Source organism: Odocoileus virginianus, unplaced genomic scaffold, assembly GCF_023699985.2.
Source record: "Odocoileus virginianus isolate 20LAN1187 ecotype Illinois unplaced genomic scaffold, Ovbor_1.2 Unplaced_Scaffold_29, whole genome shotgun sequence".
Lineage (NCBI taxonomy): Eukaryota > Metazoa > Chordata > Mammalia > Artiodactyla > Cervidae > Odocoileus > Odocoileus virginianus.
The window spans coordinates 305,123-321,683 of record NW_027224291.1 but is presented as its reverse complement, the minus strand read 5'-3'; the positions used below and the strand labels follow the sequence as shown (position 1 = coordinate 321,683).

The 16,561-nt window shown below is 39.2% G+C and overlaps 6 non-coding genes across 6 annotated transcripts; 4 read left to right on the top strand and 2 right to left on the bottom strand.

Moving 5' to 3' along the window:
* The first annotated feature begins 2,182 nt into the window (after nt 1-2,182).
* TRNAS-AGA (transfer RNA serine (anticodon AGA)) lies at nt 2,183-2,264 on the top strand. Its single transcript has one exon. It is a non-coding gene; the product is annotated as a tRNA-Ser (tRNA).
* Nucleotides 2,265-6,655: 4,391 nt separating this feature from the next.
* TRNAS-AGA (transfer RNA serine (anticodon AGA)) lies at nt 6,656-6,737 on the top strand. The gene has a single exon. It is a non-coding gene; the product is annotated as a tRNA-Ser (tRNA).
* A 2,709-nt stretch (nt 6,738-9,446) lies between these two features.
* On the top strand, nt 9,447-9,518 carry TRNAM-CAU (transfer RNA methionine (anticodon CAU)). The gene has a single exon. It is a non-coding gene; the product is annotated as a tRNA-Met (tRNA).
* Nucleotides 9,519-11,597: 2,079 nt separating this feature from the next.
* Nucleotides 11,598-11,679, bottom strand: TRNAS-AGA (transfer RNA serine (anticodon AGA)). Its single transcript has one exon. It is a non-coding gene; the product is annotated as a tRNA-Ser (tRNA).
* Nucleotides 11,680-14,156: 2,477 nt separating this feature from the next.
* Nucleotides 14,157-14,238, top strand: TRNAS-UGA (transfer RNA serine (anticodon UGA)). Its single transcript has one exon. It is a non-coding gene; the product is annotated as a tRNA-Ser (tRNA).
* Nucleotides 14,239-15,992: 1,754 nt separating this feature from the next.
* On the bottom strand, nt 15,993-16,064 carry TRNAQ-CUG (transfer RNA glutamine (anticodon CUG)). The gene has a single exon. It is a non-coding gene; the product is annotated as a tRNA-Gln (tRNA).
* Nucleotides 16,065-16,561: the final 497 nt, after the last annotated feature.

Sequence of the window (16,561 nt, the reverse complement as noted above, 5' to 3'; positions counted from 1 at the left end):
TTTTGATCAATTCAAGTACCACGGTCAGTGATGCTTCCTTCCTAAAAATATTTTTGCCAGCAGAAGCAACCTACCCTCTATTTCAAAACACTAGCCTAACCTTGGAGAAAGAAATGGCAACCCACTCCAGTACTCTTGCCTGGAAAATCCCATGGATGGAGGAGCCTGGTAGGCTACAGTCCATGGGGTCGCAAAGAGTTGGACACGACTGAGCAACTTCACTTTCACTTTTCACTTTCATGCTTTGGAGAAGGAAATGGCAACCCACTCCAGTGTTCTTGTCTAGAGAATCCCAGGGATGGAGAGGAGCCTGGTGGGCTGCTGTCTATGGGGATGCACAGAGTCAGACACTATTGAAGCAACTTAGCAGCAGCAGCCTATCCTTGCTTAAAAACCAGATAAAAATCTCACCTGAAGTAGTTACCTTGCTTGAGGATATTGATTTTTTTCAAGACCTACCCCCACCACCTTGCACTGCCTATAGGACTCAGGGAGTCACTATATATTCCTATTTTACATCCTGAAAGAATGTAATATAATGCTAATTCATGTCAAAAGAAAACCAGAGTAGTGTGTGGGGGAGTGATAGATCAGGGAAAAAGAAACACAATGTAGAACTGAATCAAAGTTATCAATATGGGTACCCTTAATGAAGATTCTGAAGTTAGTGTGTTAGCTCGAACAGTTGGGAATTATAACAGTGGGCATGGTAAGTTGACTGTAACCTGAAGTCAGCAGAACTACAGTAAATGAAGAAGCCAAGATTTCTTTGGTATGAGGTAGAGAAAGATGTCGATATCTTAGATTGTTTTAAAACACATAGGGAACTTGCAATAGATTTATCACATGTGACACCCACTCATATTCCCTCTATTATCTCCCTCGAGGGCTCCCTTACAAAACCCCCTAGGAAACATATTGGTCAAGAGAGAGCCAGGGTCCTTGGTAATGGATACATCCCTAATTTTTTAAAAAAATTATTTACCTTTTTGATCCCTTTCTTCCATTTCTCCCACTTGCCCTAGCCCACCTTTACCTTTGGTAACCTCTCATCTGTTCTCTGTATCTATAAACTTGTTATTTTTTCTTTTTTTAGATTCCACATATAAAAGATATTTGTCTTTCCTGACTGGCTTATTTCACTTAGCATCATTCCCTCAAGGTCCATCCATATTGCAATAGATGGCAAGATTTTATTCTTTTTTATGGCTGAATAATATTCCATTGTATATATACTATAACCTCTTTATCCCTTCATCCATTGATGGACAGAGATTTTCATATCTTGGCTGTTGTAAACAGTGCTGCAATGAACATGGGAGTACATAGATATTTTTCAAATTAATGTTTTTTGTTTTCTTCAGATAAATGTCCAGAAGTGAAATTGCTGGATCATATGATAGTTCTATTTTTAATTTTTTGAGGAACTCCATACATTTTCCATAGTGGCTGCACCAACTTATCTTCCCACCAACAGTGCACAGAGGTCCCCATCCTTGCCAACATTTGTTATTTCTTGTTTTCTGGATAATAGGCATTATAACAGATGTGAGATGATATCTCATTGTAGTTTTGATTTGCATTTTCTGATGATTAATGATGTTGAGCATCTTTTCATGTACCTGTTGGCCGTATGTATGTCTTTGGAAGACAGATTTATTCGGATCTTCTATCCATTTTAAAATCAGATGGTTTTCTCGCCTTTCACTTGTATGAGTTCTTTCTATATTTTGGATATTAACCCCTTATCAGATATATGATTTGCAAATATTTCCTCCCATTCCAATGGTTTTATGCTTTTAGATCTTACTTTCAAGTCTGTAAGTCGTTTTAAGCTCCTTGACATAGATCTTGATGATGATTTTTTTGGATTTGGCACCAAAAGTAAAAGCAACAAAAGCAAAAATAAACAAGTGGAACTATATCAAATTAAAAAGCTTCTGCACAGCAAAGGAAGCAATAAAAAAGCAAACAGCAAAACATTAATCTCCTCCCTTCAGACCATCAGAATAAGGGATCCTTGCAGTTTGAGGAGGAAGTGTTACCTGCCAATTTGACACAATGACGCCAAAGAGCAAGAAACTGCTTAATACAAATACACTTTCTGATAGAAAATGTGACATTCTGAAGAGAAATGAAGTTCTCTACAGCTACTCAGGCCAATGAGCATACTACTGTCTAAGTAGTCGTGGCCGAGTGGTTAAGGCGATGGACTAGAAATCCATTGGGGTTTCCCCGCGCAGGTTCGAATCCTGCCGACTACGACACCCTTCTCTATTGAGACATAGCCAGTTGGGGAAGAATGCTGTTACCTTAAAGAGAGAAGCTGGATTGTTCTCCAACCTGGCTCTTTATGTTGCCGGTGAGAGGCTCCCTGCCACTGGAAGCGCAGGGATTATACCCCCAAACAGCTGTATAGGGTTTAATTTATTATTAATTTTAAGTAATTTGACCACAGCCCTAATGGTGCTTTCTTTCCCCACTAGAAAAGCCCAGGCTTTGGTGGTACCTTCCTCTTTCCTCCAGTCAAAATCCTGCTTAGAAGGCAGCCTTTTCTAAAGAAAGAACTTGGCAGAAACCTTTCCCCTTTATCAGGTCTCTTCTCCAGTCATGTATGTCCTTGTTCATGTACAAAAGGAAACTCCACGAAATCTTGGATCACATATAAGTGAAAGCCAGAACTCACATCTATGGTCATGAATACAAACTGGATTTTAATAGGCAAGCCACTACATAACTGAAGAAATTATTTAAGCCATTCTTTTGGTAGCCAAACCAAAAAAGTCAACAACATTATACCAGACTAACTTGTCCTGGAGTCCAGGACCCTGGTAAAGAGAGAGGAGCTAAAAGTGAGATGAGGTTTTGATATATTCTGGGCACAGAGTTCAGATACAAAATCCCATTGGGTCATTAACATGTGTGAGTTAATGTATTGAAGTGTTAAAGCAATGTCAACCACACTTGAGTGCCTTCCTAGGAAAATTAGATTATCTCACTTGGCAATTTAATGGGACTGATCCTCACTTCTCTTGTGGAGATCTGCACAGTTGTCAAACTTTAGTGTATCTCAAGAATGCATCTATTAATTTTTCTTAAATCCAATGAGTTCCATATTCATTGATTAAATGCCAGATACTTTCCTCTTTCATGCATGTGTTCAGAGGAATGAAGTAGTCCAGAAACATCAAGTCGCAACCTCAGGAGGGTCAGTGATGTTGAGTTGTGATAAGTCCTCTTTGCTGAGCAGGGTCTGCTTGAAGAAAATAACTTGGTTTTGGCTTTTGAGACCTGGATTTCCAGAGGATGAACTTGATATTTCTTTGCAAAGTGCATCATTTCTCATCGCTCCATCTCTTACCTTCAGCATACAGGTTGCTTTGACTCTCAAAAACTAAATAGAATTCTGGAATGTCAAAGTCATGAAATATTAAGGCCCTTCTGTGGAAACAATTCCTAACTTTAGAGTTGTGGAAAGTAACCCACATGACATCAATGTACAGAATTTAAATTTGTTCAAAAAGATACCTTAGAGAGAATGTTGATAGTATAAGCAGAAGTTCTTCTCTTTCCAGATACTGCTTTCTAGAGGAATCCCATGGAAAATGAAGCTCCAGTTCTGGGGGCTGGAATAGCGATACTGAGCCAGGACTGACTATTACACAGAACCTTGCTTTGTGGAGTATCAGCCTGTAATCTGGTTTCTGAATGCTTCTATTAGGATTCTAGAACTTTTCTCATTACATTTTCTTTTCTTTTTCTTTTTTGGCTATACCCTGCAGCATATGGGATTTTAGTTCCCCAACCAGGGGTGGAACCCAAGCCTCCTTCATTGGGAGCAAGGAGTCTTAACCACTGGACCACCAGGGGAATCCCTTTCTCTTTAGTTTTAAATCACTGAAATTTCTTATAAATAAGGAAAATAAACCAAAAATAAAACTGGTGAGCAGTGTAAGAACAACAAGAATTACAGCAATTGCAACAGAGAATGTAAATTAGGAAGTTCATTTCCAATTGAAGTAAATCTGAGCCACTGATTTAATTTAAAATTTTCTAGTAGCCATATTAAAAAGTAAAAAGAGACAGGCATAAGTCATTTTAATAATATATTTTATGTTAACCCAACATATTCAAAATATCATTTCAATATGTAAGAAATTTGAAAAGTTGACAGTGTGATAGTTTACTTTGTTTTTTCATACAAAATCTTCAAAGTCTGCTGTGTATCTTTCACTTAGAGCTCAAGTAGGACCAAGTGCTCAATAGTCACATGTCACAAGTGGCTAAAGTATTGGACATCACAGATTTAGAGTGTGAAGAGAACATACAACTGAGTTAATAGAATATTGAAACCAAGGGAGGGTCTACACTGAAAACAATAGGTTATGGTCCAACAGAAGTCTTCTTAGCATGCACTTCTTGGAGCTTTCGGAGCTAGTGCTGCTGTAAGTAAACTCTCTATTTCAGGACACTCTTTGCTAACTTACTCAGGAGTGTCTGTGAAAGCCCAGTGAGTCCTGCTCCCAGCTCCTCTTCCAGGACAGTAGGGAGATAGCTCTTACCCAGCATCATAAATAGCTCCTGTTTCAGCATCAGGAGCGTTGTCAAACCTCCAAAGTTTCTATTTCTAGGAAGGCAGAGGCCAGAAAGTCCATGAGCCTCCTTCACCATGTCTTTTTACATTTGTTTCAGTTGTGGGAATCATTCATCTCTGATTGGCTGACTTGCTGTCCTCAAAGTCAAGGCGCAGCCTTAAAGTCAAGATAGAGTTGCTCAAATGTAAAATTGATTATTAGCTTATCCAGTGTTGTCACTCCCAGGTTCTTCACCTCCTAAAATCCCGTGAATCCTTAAAGATTGCCTGTCTGTGTCTCCTCCTTTGAAAAGCCCTCAAGTTCCATCCTTCATTTCCCTTCTTCAGTGCCCCTTATAGTGTCTTTGCCATAACATTATTGTTTAAGAAAATGCAATGGTAATATTAGTGCTTCCATATATCTTTGTTTATATGTCTCATATGAAGCTACTTCTATATTCATCATTCTGCCTGCTAGCATACGTGTTTTTGAAGAAATGAACTGGTTAAGTCATCACTTTCGATTACATAAGCTAATGTAGTAGAAACTAACCCCATTTATGAATCTAACTGCTGTGTGTCCTTTAAATAGTACATCCCTTTAACACATCTTTTCGTCTCTTTTGTTTTCTTGGCATCATTTAAACATCTCAAAAAAGTAGTTGGTCGATTAATCCATTATTTTCCTTAAATATTTTATGAATTTTTGGTATTTCTTTTGCTACATCTGTTAGTCTTTCAGAAGCAACAGAACATCCTAAGTTAAATGCTACTATGAGACATCTATGACTTTGAAATGAAAAGTGGCAACAGCAGTAAATGGAAATCGGAAAAATGGAATTCAGAATATTCATTAAGAATTAAGAAAACTAAAGTTGTCTAGCATCTGTTTCCCTTTTGCATGCTTCCTTTTTCAACAAGAAAGGGAGACTATCACAAATCAAGGGCTTCTTCTCAGTGGAGATCTTAGAGTAAGGATTGAAAGGGACCTGAAATGGAGGTTCAACCTTTGGTTGAACAAGGCTCCATTCCATTCTGTTGAACCTACTTATGCTTCATTCTAGTGTCCCAAATGTGTACTGAGAAACCCACACCCTTTATCCCTCTGTAAAAGGGACGCTCTAAGAACTGGTTTGACTGCGATTATAGCTTCAGGCATGGGTGAACTTTGGCTTCCTAATATACAAAATTGAGGTTAATGACTCACGCAAAGGTGACATTTATTCAGCAACTTTTTGCTTAATTACAGTTTAGTAACATTTGTTAGTTAAAAGTGCTTATTAGTTGAAAATAGGTTTTGTAACATAAAGGAGACTCTTCAATGCAGAGGGTTCTTAGTCTTGTGTCTATGTTCTCTAACAGTATTTATGAATCCCTGACATGGTTTCGACAGATGTTAGCTTTGAGTCAGGGCCAATCTCTCTGTGACAGGGTGAACAAGTTTTATTTTACCATGGGATTTTGAGGCAAAAATAATTTGGGTCTCTGTCTAATAACCGCACGACCATTGAATGAGAACAATTTGTTAACTCTATTTTGTTGTTTTGGGAACACATAAAATGACTATGAAAAGATATGTGGGCTCCAAACAAATTCCTTCTGTCTTAATAGATTTGTCTGACATGAACCCAACATCTGTCTTCCCAATGACGGAGTCTCACTTACTACTATACCAGGGAAGAAAGTTTTATTGAAAATCACTATCCTCACTGTGTGTGGACTTAAGTTCTAGTGTGTTTGTTTCTTTTAAGCATTGTTATTACATGTAATTCTGAAGTGAATGTTAAAGTTTGTTCCACTTTGTGGTCTATTTCATGAATCTCCACCAGAGGCTGACAGAGCAGACACTGATCTCACACCAATAACCCATCAAATGAGGTCTCTTTCCAGTTCTGAGGATAATGTTTTCCCTGGTAGTATGGTATAACAGCATGATAGTCACTCAAATGACATCAAAGAATGGTCACATTGACTGCAAATACACTTTCTGATATATGACTCAATCTTTCTGGTATGTGATTTAATTTTATGAAAGCTAAGCTTCAGCACGGCTATTTATTCTCATAGCATGTTGCTTATTGTGTAGTCGTGGCCGAGTGGTTAAGGCGATGGACTAGAAATCCATTGGGGTCTCCCCGCGCAGGTTCGAATCCTGCCGACTACGTGATTGTTGCTTATGAAACAATTCTTCCTTAATACTATGCTTTTTGACAAATTCTGGAGCTGCAAGTCCAAACACAAACAGGAACTCTAGCCACAATGCAGGCAGTTACTACCCTTTCCAGCTTATAATCCTGCAATTAACTCATCCTTGACAGAAAAAACCAAGTCATAATTATTGCATTTTCCAATAGGTTTGACCTGAATCCTAATATATTTTCTTTTCCCCTGAGAAGAGTCCTAACTTCAGATATACCTTGGTGTTTCCTGCTTTCAAAATCCTACTTGCTTCTCCATGAAATTTTTACCTTTTCAGGGATTTCTTTTCTCATATGTAACTACAACCTGTATATCTCTAACACACATATTTTTGTCTGTCTGAGAGAAATCGATCAATAACTCCATGCTTGCTTCACACAACTCCAGCATGTTTATGGGGTAAAGAGCCAGAAGTAAATGCTATCTAAAGAAAGCAAAATTCTTGACTGGAAAACTATCTCTACCAAAAGGCAGTGATCAACTGATAAAAAGTTTATTTTCCTTGCCTATTAAGAATTTTAATATTTATAATAATTAAACATAATAATCATGATATGAAGTTCAAATGATACTGAGGTTATATGCAATGAATAAAGTCTATCTTCTATCCATGCTCTAGCTGTTCACTTTCTCTCCACAGTAAAATAAATTTTTGTATAACCTTCCAGAGTATATATTATTATTTTTTATGTGGAGTATTCAATCCACTCTTTATTTTAAGCAAATTTTAGCAAACTAATGTCTAGTGATTGTCTTAGTTATTTCCTTCCATTAAAAATATATTCTGACCTCTACAACATATACCAAATTGATTTTTTGACAACAGTACCAAAAAAAAAAAAGTTCTCTGGAAGAAAGAGAGATAGCCTTTTCAACAAATGGTACAGGAGCAATTGGACATTCATAAGCAAAAACAAAAACCTTTTTTTGATGTTGATCTAGACCTCATTCCATATATAAAATTAGAATAAATCACAAACTAAAATGTAAAAGTATAAAACTTTCAGAGAATAACGTAGGAGATCTTCAGAATCTTTGTCCTTTAGACTTGATACCAAAGCCCAATCCTTAAAAGGAAAAAATTGGACCTCATCAAAATTTAAAAATTTTACTCCACAAAAATACACCATTGGGCTTCCCTGGTGTCTCAGTGGTAAAGAATCTGCCTACCAACGCAGAAGACATGGGTTTAACCCGTGATCCAGAAAGATTCCACATGCCACAGAGCAACTAAGCCCACACCACTATTGAGCGTGTGCTCCAGAGCCCAGGAGCCTCAAGTACTGAGCCCATATGCCGCAACTACTGAAGTCCAGCACTCTAGAATCCATGCTCTGCAACAAGAGAATCCACCACAATAAGAAGCCTGCCGACCGCAATTAAAGAGTAGTAGCCCATGGCTCACTGCAACTAGAGAAAGCCGGAGCAGAAATGAAAACCCAAGAAAAAAAAAAAAAAAAAGAAATGAAAACCCAGCACAGCCAAAAACAAATAAATAAACAAAATTATTATTTTTTTTAAAGACTATTAAGGGGTTGAAAAAACAAGCTGCAAATTAGGAGGAAATGTTTGCACACCACATACCTGACAAAAGACAGTATCTTGCAAATGCACAAGAATTTTGGAAACAACAAATTTCTTAAAAACTTCAACAATCCAATTAGAACATAGATAGAAGACATGAAGAGACATTTCACTACTGGGGATAGACGGATGGCAAATCAGCACGTGGTTAGGAACTTGGGCAGAGATTTTGACAGGGCAAAACTGGCTATAGCAATGGCAGAGTCCCTAGCCATTATGGTGTTACAGCTTTCCTGCATCTGAAGCTTTCAGGTCTGAGCTCAAACCTTTCCATTTCTGAGAAAGTGACTGAAGCACAGGTGCATAGGCCAAGCGAACCTCTTCCAGACGGAGAAGACTATTCTGTTAATGCTGGCAGGAGAATATTGGCAGTGGATACAGAGACAAAAGTGATGACCCCTGCCTCCTCACTGTCTTGGGTTGCCAACACTAGGTCTGCAGCTTCCGTGGCAAAGAATAAGAAAAAGAGCAGAAACTCCGGCAAAATCCTCATTGCAGAAAAGGGTCTTGTCTCTACCCTTGGTGGGAGCTTTTGTTTTCAGTTCAGGGCCTGTTGAGTCCTTGAGGGACTATCTTAATTCCTAAGTCTCTCAGTTTCTGAGCAATGACACCACTTTCAAACAAGCTTGCCATATGACTAGACCTCTGCAAATAGAGAGAAGAGCTAGATGACTCCAGGCTGGGGTGTGGAGGGAAAGAGTCGCAGTTGGCTCTGAACCTCGCAAGAAGGGGGATTTGGCAAAATGGAGCCTTATTTTGGGGTCTCCAATAATCAAGAGCAGCAGAGCAAAAGAAATTTGTGTAGCACCCAGGAGAGGGGAGTAATTTAAGCTGAACATGAGATATTGTCCACTTTTGCCTGATAAATCTAAGTACATGCTTGGAAGGAGGGAAAGGAGAGAAAAGGAGAAAGGCAGGACCAAGAGGAAATCCAGAAGAAAGGGCTTTGGGTGAGGGGGAAACTGACTCTTGAAAGGTTGAGAATGGTGAAAAGAAGACAGAGAAAGTGACAATATTAAACTTGGAAGTGTTGGGGAAATGCGAAAGAATCAAGGTTGAAAAATGTTCGCTAGCACTGCCCTCTAGTGTAAGCAGAGTGGCGCAGCGGAAGCGTGCTGGGCCCATAACCCAGAGGTCGATGGATCGAAACCATCCTCTGCTACGTGTGCTCATCTTTTCCTCAAGAAAACTAAAACAGTTTCCGCTAGACAAAAGACACCAGAAAAAAAAAAAAAAGCCACCAGAGATGATCTCATGACCATTCTCACCCTTTGGGCTTCCTGGGACAGAAATATCTTGTTTTTTTCTGCTCCAGCTGTCTTCAGAAGCCTACGGAATAATGGCAAGCACTACCTAGTCTTAACTTGTCTTCCACTTCAGCTGTCTACTCCCTCACTGCTTGCTTGACTCTCTCTTAGAGAGGCTCAAAAAATATGTGTTGAATCCAAGAAGCTTTACTTGTAACCATGGCCACACTCATTTCTTCAACTGCTGGTCATTCCAGTATTTGAATGGGATGAAATGAAGATAAATTGCGGCAGAAAAACATTAGAGAAAAGACCTCGAATGATGGGGAATCTCCACCTGTTAGGCAGAGGCAGAGATGGATTTATATGATTCCACCTTGCCCTAGAGGAAGGAACACAGAGGAGAAAGTGTCCAGTTGAGAGATGCTAGGTAACAACAGAAGGGAAAGAGGAGCAGAGAGAAGAGGAAAAAAGAATGGAAGACAATGAGAAAGGAGATGAGAGTGTTGGTGGACAAAAGGGAAGACATAAGGAGAGAGATGGAGAAGGAAATGGCAACCCACTCCAGTGGGCCTGGGAAAACCCATAGACAAAGGAGCCTGGTGGGCAACAGTCCAGGGGGATCACAAAAGAATTGAATATGGCTTAACAAGTAAACAACAGCAGCAACAACAAATGAGAGAGAAGGAAAGGAGGAGCAGTTGAGTGGAAGTTCAGGAAAGGAAGGACAAAGTACAGAATTGAGGCCACATGGAGTTTGAAGGAGATGGTCCTCACCAAATTGAAACAAAAATAACTTCAAGCTCCGTTTATCTGGTTTCGGGTATGGGACCAGGAGGGAACTTAACACCTGAGCCTAGGACTTCCTGACCTGCCACTACATACGTAAAGAGGATCAAGCAAATACATTGTGCTTGGGTCTCTTCATCAGCTGTGTGCTTCTTCTTCCTCAAGTGACAACCAGTTTTCCTCTACAAATATTATATAACTTGAGTCTGGTGCTTTTCTCCTGACTACACAGAGGTGAAACGCACCCCCATGGTACAAGTGCAGCCTTTGATTTCAGGAATAAAGTCCTGGAATCAATCTCACCCTAAGTACTCAGCTTGACTTTGGTCGATGACCCTGCACTTTCGCTTATTTGTCATCAATGATGCAGGGATCAACAATGTTCTGCTTAGCTGCCACTGGTTCCCCTATGACTAAGGCCTGGAGTGTATTAGAAATTACCAAGACTTGGTGATTTATTGCCATATTTTCCTTCATGAATCATTTTTTATTTCCACTGCACCAGCTATGACCCACCACCTGGATGATCACTGCCCACCAGAGAATATCTGGGGACCCAGTAAGTTAAGAGTAAGAAAAAAGTGCAACTGGCAGATCCATCTACAGTCATACCCATCACTGCTTTTGGGCCCTCCTAGGACAAGTCCACCAGATGTAACATCATCGTCCCTATCTAGTTGGATCACAAAGGAAATGGTTTTACTTAATTTCTTTAGTGTGTAGTAGTTAGCTTATTAATACCCATTTTGGATTCCCCACTTGACAACCATAACTTTAACTTTCACTTGTGCTTCCTCCAAGATTTCATGGAGTTTCCTTTTGTACATGAACAAGGACATAGACAATCCCTGATAAGGGTGAGGTTCTTTGAGCAAGGAAATGCTTGTTTCAAGTTTTTTTTCTTAAGAAAGTCTGTCTGCCTTGTAAGCAGGGTTTTCATCACAGGAAAAGGGAAGGCATCACCAAAGCCCTGACTTTCCTAGGGAGAAAAGAAAACACCATTTGGGGTATGGTAGAATTTCTTAAAGCTCATAATAGTAGTAAGACCCCCATGCTGTTTGGGGCGCCATCCGAATGCTTCATGCCTTTCCGCAACAGCCATAAAGAGCCAGGTTGGAGAACAAGCCTTCTCACTTTAAGACAGGGGCATTCTTCCCCAACTGGCTATGCCTCAATAGGATAAACCTCTCCCTGGGGAAAGGTACCGTAGTCGGCAGGATTCGAACCTGCGCGGGGAAACCCCAATGGATTTCTAGTCCATCGCCTTAACCACTCGGCCACGACTACTTGGCAATTGTGTTACCTACTTGGCAATTGAGTTGTATCTTTACATGAGTAACAGTACAGAACAAAGCTCTTTTCAAAGAAATTTTCTACCAGAAAGTGTATTCCTATTAAGTAAAATTTCTTACTCTTTGACATCATTTAGTCGAATATCTCGCTACTGTGGCAAACTGGCCAGTAACACTTCCTCCTCAGTCTGGAAGGACCCCTTATTCTGATAGTCTGATAGAAGGAGCCTAAGTAGAAGACATTCTGAGAGACCAGCTTCCTGCTGTCAGCTTCTGATGGGGATCCATGAGATACACACACTCATCACTAAGGAACCAATAAATTAGTAAAATACATTGTTATACCATTCGCTTACAAAACTGGATGATTACTTTACATTGTAAAAGGCAAAAACAACAAAATTAACTTGTAAGCCTGCACAAGTTAGTCCAGAAACCCGCACTAGCAGTATTTTGAAGTATTCTTTCTCTATTCTCAGTATTTCATATGTAAAAATTGTGCATAGTTGAAGTCATGTTCATTTCATCCTGCTCTTGTCAATGAACATTACATTATAAACATTTTCCCAGAATAATAACAAAGTCTTCCCAAATTTTGTTTTACTGGCATTGTAATGATCAATTACACAGCTAAAACAAAAATATTTAAACATTTATCTCTTTTTAATGCCTTTTTTTTTGCTATTACAATGAGAAATAAAAATAATTTTTTATGCAGTACATGTTTCTCTTTGTTAAGAGTATTTCCTTAAGAGAGTACTTCTCAAACTCCGATGGGCATCAGAACCACCTAGAGGGCTTTTTATTAAAACAGATTACTGCATCTCCTCATGCCTGCCTGCCCCACTCCTAGCAAGTTTTTAATTCTGTAGATCTGAATCCAAGCCCAAGAATTTGCATTTCTCACAAGTTCCCAAGTGGTGTGCACTCTGCTGGTTGGGGACAATACTTTGATTAGACCATTCAAGGACAATAAACTTCAAAATAAATTTACTGTGTTAAAAGTTATAAACCCTTTATGAGCCTAAATGGATGTATATAGCAAGTGCCTTGGTAGCAAGACCAAATAACATTTGCAAGAATATGGTGAGGGGGGTATAATTCTTATTATCCTAAAGAAATGGTTTCTTTTAACTCCCAGTGAGGTATATTCCGCCTCAATCATGGAGGTTATGTTCTTTTCATAGTTGAGATTCTCTCTACTAGTTTATGCCACAGCAAAACACTTCCATTCCTAGAACACAGAGATAAAGTCCTTGGTTTTGGAGAGATTCCCTTGGACTGCAAGATCAAACCAGTCAATCCTAAAAGAAATCAACCTTGAATATTCATTAGAAGGACTGATACTGAAGCTGAAGCTCCAATACTTTGGCCACCTGATGCGAAGAGCAGACTCATTAGAAAAGACCCTGATGCTGGGAAAGATTGAAGGCAGGAGGAGAAGGGGATGACAGAGGATGAGATGGTTGGGTGGCATCACTGATTCAATGGACATGAGTTTGAGCAAGCTCCAGGAGATGGTGAAGGACAGGGAAGCCTGGTGTGCTGCAGTCCATGGGGTGGCAAAGAGTTGGATATGACTGAGCGACTGAACAACATTTCCATGAGAAGGAATCAGAGCCAAGTCTCCCCTTCATTATCACATTCTCATAAATCAGATAGTCTCTGACTCAAGAATCAACTGTATTAATTTAGCTGAATTTTTTTCTAACATTTACGTGTTTCCATGTATTTTTGCGTTGTTCTGCATTGAGAGGGACCAAAAATGTCCTCCTGCAGAATTCGGATCCTTGGGAAACCTGTTTTGAGTGCCTCCCTTCTCCCCGGGCTCCAGAGGCTGAAGGCTTAGGTAGCTTGGGAATTGTCTCGCAGCCTTCACTAGGATGACACAAGTGACCTTCAAAGGAAGGATCCGGAACCTTGTCTTTTCTAGTTAGGACAGAAATTGCTCAATTCCCCTACCCTCCACCCCTCACTCTGAATTGTCGCCGTAGTCTGATTTTAATCGTTCTTTTGGAAGCACAAGTCAGTTTGATGCCATGGAAGAGATTCCTGATTTAGATTTTAAACCTGAAAGTAAACACAGATGACCACTCCCACCCCGCACCTCCAATTCTCACATTTTCCCTTTATTCGAGTTCCTTTTCCCATTGGTATTTGCGACTGGAGGTTGTTTGGAACTCACTCTAAACACAAAGCTCGGCTTCTGCGGATTCCCGAAAATTAGGAGTGATCGTGCGTGTCCGCGGTTATCAGCAGCTAGTGGACAAGCTCCAGCATCCAGGAAGATCCAGTCCTTTGTCTAGGAGCTTTTTATTGAATTGCATCACCAGCTGCTTCTTGATTTGCTCTCTTTCATACACCAGCGGGAGACCTGGACAAGGCTAAGAAACTTTTTGTTGTCAGACCAACTGTTTCAGAACTTGCCACCAACTAGTTTTCACTTTGGCCCGCAAGAAAAGGAGTAAGTCAGTAGTCGTGGCCGAGTGGTTAAGGCGATGGACTTGAAATCCATTGGGGGTTCCCCGCGCAGGTTCGAATCCTGTCGACTACGGTTTTAGTGGGCATTCTACATAGTTATCCACTCAGACGACGTGGCAGCCATACTGCTGTCCGTCTTGCTGCTAAAAGCATCATGATATACTCATTAACTACTGTTGACTCATCACTATGGTCAACTCAAGGAATGCTGGCTTTCATGTAAAGCAAGATGCACTATAAGCGCACGCCCCATAATATTTATATTTCCATTTGGTATATATACTGTGTGATGGCAACAATGTATGCAATTAAGACTGAGGTTTTCAGTTGCAGAGTAGACATCTTTTGCATTTTCATCTGGCAATATGTACCTATAAATATAAGAAAGAATAAAGCAAACTAAAATTTTGAGCAAAGTAAAAATGATCTGTTTATATGGATAATGGAGTATGAAGAGTAGATTCCACATTCTGTGAAGGTCAAAGGAATGTAATGAGACCATGAGTAGTGTTTTCTCTGTACAGTATTTGCAAAAGAAAAAAAAACAACCAAATTAATATAGATGCATAGTGTCTTAAAGTCAGTGGTACACTGTGAGAGAGAAAATTAGCACTCTGGTTTTGAACAAAGGAGTGTGTTTAAATGTCGAAGCAAGAACTTCACAGAACTCATTATGAAGGAGAACCTAGACATGAATGTTTGAATAAGTGCTTTACCCAAAGGACTAATGTTGAGAAGCAGCAGATACTATATAAGATCAGTATATGGGAGCAGAATCTTCATATGTGTTGGTTGTAAGAAAAAAAAAATTACTTTAAAATCTCCCACACAACCTGGTATCATAAGGCTATGTAGGGGTGGGGGTGGAATCTTCCCAGCCTCTAGTTCATGTGAAATGCCTGCAAATGTCTAATCCAAGAAAAAAGAAAATTACTCAAACTTCATCCAAGACAAATACTATATTTAAAAAAAAAATCCCGAATCCACTGCAAAACAGTAAAAGAACAAGTAGGGGAAAAACAAGGAAAACTTACACCAAGAATGTAATTAGTAAGGAAATAGCTGCAGTCACTCATTTTATCTGATGATAAAAGGAGATGTTTGGTATTATGTGTGTAGCCCAAAGCGCAGATGACTACAGCAATGAAAGTGTCATTATGGATTCCCCACCCATTTTAAGCTGAAATAGGTTAAATCTGTAGATATTTTAAAAATGTAATAATGAGTATTGCATGCTTGTTTACTTAAAGTCACCTACTTTAGGATTTTCCACCTTTAGTTTCCCTCTCTCTCTCTGAGATGTCTACACACACACACACACACACACACACACACACACACACACACACACATATATATATATATACACACACACGGTTCAGTGGCCCTGTGGAAGGGTGGAGGGAGTCAGAAATTGTGCAGGTAGAGGTCATGGGCAGAAAAGAAATTTGCTGTTTATAAATTCTCCAGTACTATTAGATTAATTTATTTCTCACTTTTGAAGTATTGAACAATTTCAAATATTCTTTTAATGTGCACTGAAAGTAAACTTTATTAAAAGAATCGTTATTGTTTTTTATTAGAGTTTTTTTTTTCTAGTCGCAGCAGAGTGCAAGGTTGTTGTCTTGCACTTGTACTTAACTTACATCTGATACTCCTTTTCTTCCTTATAAAATGAATTCCATTAAACCAAAATGGGATTCCACTTCTGCCTCCTCATCCAAATGCCAATGTGTTTGGACTTACAAGAAATAAAATCGGCAAAATTGATTTCGTCATTTAGGTGGACAATATTTTCCAGGGGAAAATAAGAGACAAAACATTGGTAGGTTCCACCGAGACTTGAACTCGGATCGCTGGATTCAGAGTCCAGAGTGCTAACCATTACACCATGGAACCACGCATGATGTACAGTCTGCCATTAACTGTCAGTGATGTGTCACAGTAACTTTACTGAAACCATTTAGTTTAAACTATCAAAATACTTAATCTACGTCCACTCACGACACTTGAAAAAAAATCCTGAGGGATTTAATTATATTTATTTTTTTTCTCCCTCTCTCTCTTTTTTTTCTGGCAAATACAAGACCCCAAAGAGTGTCCGCTCCCGTCCCTGCCATTAACTCAGAAACTTGGTGCTTCTAATCCTTGCTTTCTTCTTTAAAACAAACAAACAAACAAACCAACAACACAGAACGAATATTTTGAACATTTCTTGTATCACCAGCACTGGATTGAACGTGTTATATTCATTGTTTGATGTAATACTTTCAAAATTCCTCGAGGTATTTTTAGTCTTCATATAGACACGAAAACTGAACCTTTGAGATTTTATAGTTTATCTGTACCTCTGCTCAGTTTCGGCCATAAATCAATACGTTTCTCCACATAGATTA